Raw genomic sequence first — 9,916 nt, forward strand, 5'->3', positions numbered from 1 at the left:
ATTGGCTATGTTAAATGCTATGTGTCAAATAAATAAAGGAATTTATGCGGAAGTAATTTAACAGCAACAAAAATGCTGAGTAAAACATCACTGGGGGAATGCCACCACAATACAGGGAAAAACCAGCAAACTGAAGTTACATCAGTCACATCTATCCAGACAACTATGTAGCTCTGACTATCCTGGAATTCACTTTATACGCCAGGTTTGACTGGAAACCACTGAGAACTTCCTGGCTCTGCCTCTCTAGTGCTGGGATTAGAGTACTATGCCATTATGTCCAGTCAGCAAGTGACTTTAAACACTGAACCAACTCAGGAGTCCCTCAGCATTTGCTTTTCCATGTTAAAAATTTTGTACATCATGAATACTATCAAGATATAAAAAAAACAAGAAAACATTTACAGATTATATATCTAAGAATACAGTGGATTTTTGTTATTCAGACTCTTTCCTTCATGAACTCACCTCCTTAATAAAATTTATTTGCTAGCCCCCAAATCAATTTTCATGGCATCCACTGGGACATTTGAGGACATGAGCAGAAGCCAGAAAATTTACAGTGACCCAAGACAGAATATACTAGAAGACCCAGAACAGGGCACCATTTCCGTTCTTTTTCTCACAAGTAAAGTCAGTATCCTTGTAGAGTACATGGTGGCACATTTTGGCACTTTTTAATTAGTAATTTAATTGTTTAAAAATGACCTTTAGTAGAAAGTTGAAGTGCTGCCTCGTGTTTCTAAGTACAGCAAGGCTGTGATGTGCCTTAAGAGGACAGGCGAGTTAGTGAAGTTTGGCTCAGGCATGGTCTCTAGTGTGCCTGGCCATGTGTATGTTTCTGTTTCAAGTCCTCTTACTCAATACATACATGATAGGGAAACAATACTTCTAATGATTTAACAATATATCCTAAATAAGGAGACTTGAAACATAAATACGCATAAAAAGACTGTGTAACAACTGCCATTTTAAGTATATATTTTAATTTATTTATTAGTTTGTATGTACATGACCTGCTTTGGAGGGGGGATGGGACATGCACACCATGTCAAATGTGAGGTTAATACGAAAATATGGGGGAATAGATATTCTTTCCCCTTTCCAGTGTTCTGGGAATTGAACTCAGGTCACCATGCCTGTTAGGAAAGTGCCTTTACCAATCAGCCTTCTTGCCAGCCTTGTACCAACCATTTAACAAAATGAGAGCAGTAACTCACAGAACTTAGCCCAGATGTCCTTAGGAAAAATGGTTCAATCTACACTAATTCATCACTGGAATACCCTTACAGAATACAGCTGAGGCATGTAAGTAAAGCTGTCTGTATGTGAAGTGCACACGCCTGTTCCACAGGACATACAGTTATATGTTCAGTGTGTCTCCCTCTTCCCTATCTCCTCCTTCCCCCTCTACACAGTCTCACTCCACAGCCCAGCCACGCCTCTACCTGCACAGTCAGTCCTCCCCTATGACGTTTACCTTTAACTGTCAACTAGACACAACCTAGAATCACCTGGGGACTGGCTCAATGAGGTCTCAATCTACATGAGGGTGGCCTTTTAGCTTACCTGATGTGGAAAGATGGAGCCCACTCTATGTAGTACTATTCCCTGGGCTTGGGTCCAAGCCATTTTAAGAGTGGAGAAAGGGAACTGAATCTTAGGGATGCACCCATTTATTCTTTCTGGGTTGTGGGATGCAATAGGATTAGCTACCTTGAGCTTGACTCATCTGCAATGCTGGATTAGAAATTGAACTCCTAAGTCAAAGAAACTCTTCCCCTAAGTTGCTTTTTTTGGGGAATTTATTACAATAACAGAAATGAAACTATGATATTCCACTTTAGTCTCCCATGTGCTGAAGTTTCTTAATGTGAAAACAGGCTGAGCAAGCCATGGGAAGAAAACCAGTGAGCACCAGCCCTCCAGGGCCTCTGCATCAGCTCCTGTCCTCTTTGATTCCTGACCTAACCTCCTTCAGTGATGAACAGCAATGCAGAAGCTCAAGTCAAATAAACCCTTTCCTCCTCACCTTGCTTCTGGGGCATGGTATTTTGTCGCTGGCAATAGAAACCCCACTGGTAAAATCCCTAACTATTCTACCCTTATTTGTACATAAATATGCTATAGCACAAAATTACAATAATATCCATCCCCCTACTACTCTCCTGAGCAACATATCCCTCTATTTGTCGTCCTGGTTAGTGAGCCAATCATCCACCAACAATTTCAATCCCTTCTAACTCCACCATTTCAGAAACTTGCACCATTAAACAAGGGGGAGGACCTTGGAAAATTTGGATTCATTGGGCACTTTCTGTGGGAGTTGGCCTGAGTACAATTTCCAAACCCTCAAAATTAAGCCCTCCCGACCCTTTCACATTGGAATCCATTTGAAATCGAATCTTCTGTTTCCAGATGATACAACACTCTGCTTTTTATCTTTGCAAATGTTCTTCTTTCTGCACAGAGGATGCTTCCCTTTCTTAACCTCTGGCTGATTGCCACTCATCCTCCCAATATTACCCTTCCAAAGCTACCCAAGGAGCACACACAAGGTTGGCTTTGGCATGCTCCATACTCTTGAGAAGCAGGTGCACTGTTGCTGGCATGGGTCTGATAGGAGTACATTGGTTTCTTTACATCTGTCTTCCTCATCTTTGCATTGTGAGTGCTCAATAAATACCTGTTGAATGAAGCCCACAGAGCTCCCTCACAGGTTATTAAAAATTTAGGTCTAGTTACTAACATACTGCTTCAAACTCTGTCATATTTTTTGGGATAGGGCCAAGGCCAACCCCCCTGTGCTTCAGCTCAGGGAGTATCCCTCCATGTGGAATGGGCTCCCAGAATCGATTCCTATGGTAGCGGTAAGTACTGATGCACTACAAGAGGCCTCCTAACTGACACCCACATTCAGGGGGTCTGGATCAGTCCCATGCTGGTTTCCCAGCTATCATTGTGGTGGCCATGAGTTTTCCCTTGTTCAGGTCAGCTGTTTCTGTGGGTTTCATCAGCCTGGTATGGACCCCTTTGCTCATCTGTCCTCCTGATCTACACTAAGGGTGTTTTAGCATTATTAAAGCTCTGGGACATTTTATTATATTAAATATCAGTAAAAAGGAGTGACAAAACAAAGGGCACTCATCCTGTCCTAAATAGAGAAATTACTATTGCACTGCAAAGAGACTGGATGTTTCTGAATCAGGACTAAGAAATGAAAATGTCTGAAAGAAGACAATCAGCTCAAAGTCAGGAGTTGGAGAGTGTGGCAGGCACTCAGAGTATTATCTCTGGCTTTCAAATGTCTCAGAGCATGACACAAACAAGGAGGTCATGTGCATCATCCTTCGATGGTTTTCTGGGATCTTAACTTTGCACTAAAGATAATTAGCTTTCGCCAAAAGCTTTAGCTCTAAGTGTGGTTTGTAGCCTCATGTATAAAGGAAATAATTTACATAATCTAAATTATAGACTGATGCTCTCTTGCCCTCAATCAATTGCACATCACCACCAGAATCCCACAGCCTAGTGCCACCTATTCATACACTAACTCACCATCCACACCAGTGTATCTTTCTTATTTGTTTATAAAAGTGATGTTTAATCCTGGACATCTCTTCCACCTGTGGTTTCTTTTTAAAAAGTTAGCCAACAAAAATTAAAACAAGGACACTGCTATCACTAAAATGTTAAACACTATCGAAAGTTACAAAAGAAATGGATGAGTATTAAAACATTTGGGGATAAAAGAGCAGCAAATACTTTCAGCTACCATGGCAGAAAGAAAAATGTAAAAGGTCAGAGTGTTCTTTAAAATCATACAACGTGTCTACCATTGGACCAGGACACATAAAATACCATCATCTAGTCAGTATTATTATCCCATATATAATTATTAAAAATATATTAAAAATTATTAAAAATATTGATGCAAACCACTAATGACAATAGTTATGACAGAATAGTGGCTATAAAACAGTATCATCCTATAATTATTATGAAAAGAAAATCATCATACCTCTTCTTAATCAGACACAGTAGGCTTCACTCAGGCTTCAACCATCTAGAATTATATCTAGCTTGGATATTAGTAACACTATACTTATAGCCATAATTAACTCTTGAAAAAAAAAGTATAACAACTTTGTTGTGTTTCCTAACTTGAACAATGGGGATTTCATTATTAAATTTCTCTGAGTATTCTTATGAGTAGTGTGTGTGTGTGTGTGTGTGTGTGTGTGTGTGTGTGTGTGTGTGTGTGCAAGTGTGCATGTGTGTGCAGGTGTGCTTGCCTGAGTGTGTGCATGGGAGGCCAGAGGTTGACTGCAGGTACCATCCTGTATTGCTCCCCACTGAAGAAGTTACTCATAGTCTTGTCTAGGGAGGCTAGCCTGCAGGTTCCAGGCATTTTCCTGTCTCCATCTATGTCTCCCTTCAATGAGATTAATGACTCACATCACCAGGCCTGGCTTCTTATATGGATGTTGGGAACCTGAACTTTGCTCTCACAAACAAGCACTTTGCATACTAAGCCATCTCAACAGCCTGAATTTCCCTTTTTCTATTATTTATTTTCGATGAAGCAAATACTCACCACTACTACTCAAATTTGAGCTCTTTAATCACACCAAAGAAAATCAAACCTAAGACCTAGAGCCTTCAAAAACTCTTTCTTGGTAAATTGTTTGGTAAGTTGTTCAACTGACAATTTTCATCAGCACCAGGACCTGTGATCTTGGTGATTCCTGAACACTGGTTAAAAGATGGCCTGTTCTGCTTCCCCACAGTAGGAAGATCAGGGCACTGAAACTGATTTCCCGTGCATAAGTCCATTGTGTGTGTGTGTGTGTGTGTGTGTGTGTGTGTGTGTGTGTGTGTGTGTGTGTGTGTGTGTATGTGTGTGTGTGTGTGTGTGTGTGTGTGTGTGTGTGTGTGTTATAATAGTAAAGAAAAAGAGACCATGAATCTGAGAAGTGAGAAGGGCACATGGAGGACACCTGAGAATGAAAAAGGAACAGGGGAGAAATTAAATTTAAATTAAATTTAATTAAAATTAAAATTAAATCAGAAAAAATTAAATTGGTAACAAACTTAGATAAGAAAAAAGAAAGCCCTCATTTTTACTTTATCTTGTGCTGAGAAAAAATGCAAGTCTTTAAATATGTTAAATCTTTTCTCCTTAGTAGATAGTTAAAAACACCCATTCATAAAGTGATAGTAAGAAAAATCAGGGTATTTAAATGTTGAAAACTAAAGAGAAGAAATGTAATACCTCTGTGATGCCAAGGTTGTGCTCATGTGGACAGTTTCCACAGTAAGGTCTTTCTTGTGTATCACACTGTTGTGACGTCATTGAGTCAACACTAAACATAAACAAAAGACAGTGGTTGATATTACAAATGGTTTTGAGTCATTTAACAAAGTTTATAGCATAGATACATATAGTGGAAAATGGGGAAACATAAATGATACGCCAAGGCTTACACATACTGTAACATAAGTTACATTTTTGTCTAACTTTTATCATTAGAAGTTATGTAATGAAGAGTGTTTTTGCAGATAAACAGATAAATTTTACACCATTTTATACAATATATTAAGATATGCACACAGGCATTAGTTTTATAAAGTTATTAAAGATACCTTATCTAGTTAAAAAGACACAAAAATCAAAATTTTATTAAAACATATTTAACACACACACACTCACACACACACCACACACAAAACAACAGTCAGATCACCATCAGTGAGTGGGAATGAGGTACAGGTTCCCATTACATAGGGATTTTTGGACTTTGCTGTTTTTCATCTATTCCTCATGTAGTCTTCAGCATATGTCTCTATTTTACATTGTTCTACAAGCATTCATTAATTTATGGATTTTCTGAAATGCTTAACACCCATAATAAAAAAATAAAGCAACACGAACATTTAGAAACACGGGAGAAGAAAATGTTAGAAAACTATAATTTTCATTTTTGGGAAATATAATTACACACTCCCCATTCATGCATATCCACACTGCCTTCATTGTTCCATTCTCCATTTTTCTTTTTCAATTTCCTCCATTTTTCTCTTCTACTTTTCTTTCTCCTATTCTCTCTCACAATTTGTTCTGTCTAAAACTGACCATATACAAATGATATCTTTGCCTAGTTTCATCACATAGCTTCGGATGGCATCTAGCCCTTTTCAAATTTTCAGTAATACAAACAATGCTACAAGATCAAGTATTACAAAGATATCTTTGATGCTTACATTCTTATTTCTCTATGATAAAAGCCTTATTGCTGTTAAGTGCAATACCTGAAATCCTGACACTTCATGGGCAATGACTTCATTCTGTAAGCTATATTGGTATTTATCCCAAATTGAAAAAGACAAGTTTGGTTAACAGTGAATTCACTGCTACCCTTTAGACCTGATGTGTCTACTTACTGGTCCCTTCCTTTCTGGTTTCATCATTTAGATAAATGAAGTCAAGTTCCATATTCTCTACCAAAAAAAAAAAAACAAAGGTCATAGTATGTTCTCTATACTTCCAATAACATGTCTACCACATGTATCTGTAATCATCCCTTATTCTATTTTCCTGGCATTCTAGTAGACAACATTACAGAAATGTGCAATAAAAGTGTTACACAGACATGGACTGTAATTCCAGAACTTTCCTTATGTCAGTATTTTATAGACCCAACCATTATTATCTTCTTACAATTACTTGTGAATGATGCTAGCTTCACAATTACATTGAAAGGCCTGAGAAAAGACACTTTATATACATCTCATTCATTTTTGAAAACTTAGTATATTTAAGGCATTTAGTACCGTTATGGCACTTCCTAGCAAAATGTAATTTAGCAGATTCTCCTCATTGGCTTTACTATGTCCTCACCTTCCATTTAAGCCCTTTCCCCTCCTCATTTCCTTTCTGCTTACAAGTTGCAATGTTTGCCTTTGCCCCTCCTCCATTTTCACCAACAACTCAATTTGCTCTCAGACTCTGTTTTTTTTGGTGGGTGGTGGTGGGAGATCTAGACAGGGTTCACTGTGTAACAGTCCTGGCTGTCCTGGAACTCTCTCTGTAGACCAGGATGGCCTTGAACTCACTGAAATCCTCCTGCCTCTGCATCCCAAGTGCTGGGATAAAAGTGTGTACCACCACTGCCTGGCCAGACACTACCATTTTGGCCTTACATCATTTATACTCTCTCTTTGTCTCTGTCTCTGTCTCTGTCTCTGTCTCTGTCTGTCTGTCTGTCTGTCTCTCTCTCTCTCTCTCTCTCTCTCTCTCTCTCTCTCTCTCTCTCTTTCTCCCAGTCTCAGTCTGTGTCTTTCTCCTACTCTATGTCTGTCTTCTTTCTCTCTCACACATACAGAAACACACACACTCTCTCTCTCACACACACACACAACACACACACACTCAACACACACACACACACACACACACACACACACACACACACACACTCATGGACATTACAAGCTTACATCTGCATTCCAGGGAGAACATTTTGTTTCTATGAATTCGGGCCACTTTCTTTAATAGTATAATTTCCAGTTTCATAAACTGTCTCACAAATTTTAAGTTATTCTAAAACTTACCAAATATCAATGTTAAATAAGCTACACACTTTGATTACCCAATCATCTGTTGGTAGACATCTAGGTAGACTGCATTATTTGCTACTGTGGTTAGTGGAACCATAAACAGGGAACGAGGTTGGAAAAGGAGTCCTTTGGGTGGATGCCCAAGATTGCTATAACTGGATCATGCAGTACCTCTGTTTTTAATTTTCTAAGAGACCTCTGTATTGAGTTCCATACTAGTTGTGCTAGTTTGCATTCCCACCACCAGGGACTAAATGTTCCTCTTTTCCCACCTCCATGGGGACATTGGATGTGATTTGCTTTCCTGATTTTAGCCATTATGAGTGAGGTGAGCTGGAATCTCATCAAATTCCATTTCCCTAAAGATAAGGATGGGCAATACTTTTTAAAAATTCTTATTATTGGCCATTTCTGTTTCTTCTTTGGAGAACTATTTGTTCGTTTCACTAACCCATTTGTTAACTGGCAGTTTGGGTGTTAAAATTTTCAGTTATGTCTCAATGCTGGATATTAGCCTCAAAGGCAAAGATTTCTCCATTCTGTTGCCTACATGCTTGGTTTGCTGAAAGTTTCTTTTGCTGTGTAGAAACTTTTAAATTTCATTGTGAATCTAATCATCCTTCCACACTATCTCCTCAATACTCTTCACAATATCTGCTTCATTGAATCCTCACAATCCTGAGGAATATTAGTATTGTCTCTGTTACTTTTAGAAGTGCTGTAATCTATTCATGATCAGAGAGACAGCCAAAAGTTATTGCAGAAGTCAAATGGAACTAAACTTCATGAACTTTTCAATCTCAAATATTTGTCTAGGGAGTTTCTGGTGTGCTGTCACTAAATATTTGTTAAATGAAGATTCTGTTTTTCTCAAACTATTCCAGTCTGTTTGTAGAGAATAGTAAGTTCTTAACTACAAATGTAAGAGAGGCCAGTAAGCTGGTACCAGACCAAAAGCTGAAAAAACAAGCCAGCTTTTTTTTTTACATTTTCAGGACACACTTCCACCAAAGCCACCTTGTCTTCAAACACTGGAGAAAGTATCACCAATTAAAGATTAATCAATGAATAATCACTAATAAAAGACTGTTTGAAATACACTGGCTGGTTAACAGAGAATTCTTGCTCAAAAAGACTACAGAAGTGGAAAAAAAGAAACGGGAGAATGGAGAGATGGCTCAGAGGTTAAGAGTACGGGCTGCTCTTCCAGATGCCCTGAGTTCAATTCCCAGCAACCACATGGTGGCTCACAACCATCTGTAATGATATCTGGTGCCCTCGTCTGGTGTGCAGATATACATGGAAGCAGAATGTTGTATACATAATAAATAAATAAAATCTTAAAAAAAAAGACTACAGAAGTGGTTTCTAAATGTCAATCCATTGGCTGGGTACATTAGTTATCTTGTAAAATACAGAAAATTGTGAGCATTTGCTTTGATTCTGACTCCAAAGTTTTAATCAAATAATTTCTTATCAAATAATTTCTTATGATACATATTTTAAAAGTTCAAACTGAAAAATTTCCCATGGTTCTGATGTATGGGAATGTCTGAGAAGTTATGGTCTCAAAGAACCTGGGGCTTTTCAGGATTTCCAAAATGAGGGAGCAGCTCCAAAGCTTACATAGAGCTCTTAAAGAAAAGAAGAATAAGACTGCTTTCAGTGATTCAGTGTCTTCCACGACTACTGAGAAACCATGCGGGGGTTCCACTAACAAGTGCCTATGAATACATAAGTCCTAGATCAGCAGAGTATAAACCTGCCATTTTCATAACACTAGTTACAGGTTCATACATACTTCCAAAGTAAATTGTAAAACATTCATCAAGGAGAGACTAAGCTCCTACTATGTGCAAGGAATTACAAATCCTTACAATAAATCAACTTAATAACCCAAGTTTGCCCCTTCCTCCTACAGGTTTATGTTTCATCATCAGTCAATGCTAATTCATTTAGGGTGACCAAAAGTCCCTAATGACAATGATCATAAGTGAGGATTCAAAGGAGGTGAGGGAGTTGGACTAGTCAAGAAGTGCTGAATGCATTAGAGGTGGAAGGAAGTGTCAAAAAATCCTTATGCTGAAGCAGACTGATACTTTCAAGGACTCCAAGGAGGTGGCTTATTCTGAGAACAGTTATGGTTGAGTAGGTGAGAAGAGTCAAGGAGGTCACAAGGACCTATTGTGCTGCAGAGAACAGCACTGGAGTAAGGTGGTCTGTCTGAAGTTCTAAGGAGCAAGGTGCTGGCCCTGAGTTGACTGGATAAAGAACAGATTCTCAGGAAGAATTAGAG

The sequence above is a fragment of the Cricetulus griseus genome, unplaced genomic scaffold, assembly GCF_003668045.3.
Source record: "Cricetulus griseus strain 17A/GY unplaced genomic scaffold, alternate assembly CriGri-PICRH-1.0 unplaced_scaffold_18, whole genome shotgun sequence".
In the NCBI taxonomy this organism is placed as follows: domain Eukaryota; kingdom Metazoa; phylum Chordata; class Mammalia; order Rodentia; family Cricetidae; genus Cricetulus; species Cricetulus griseus.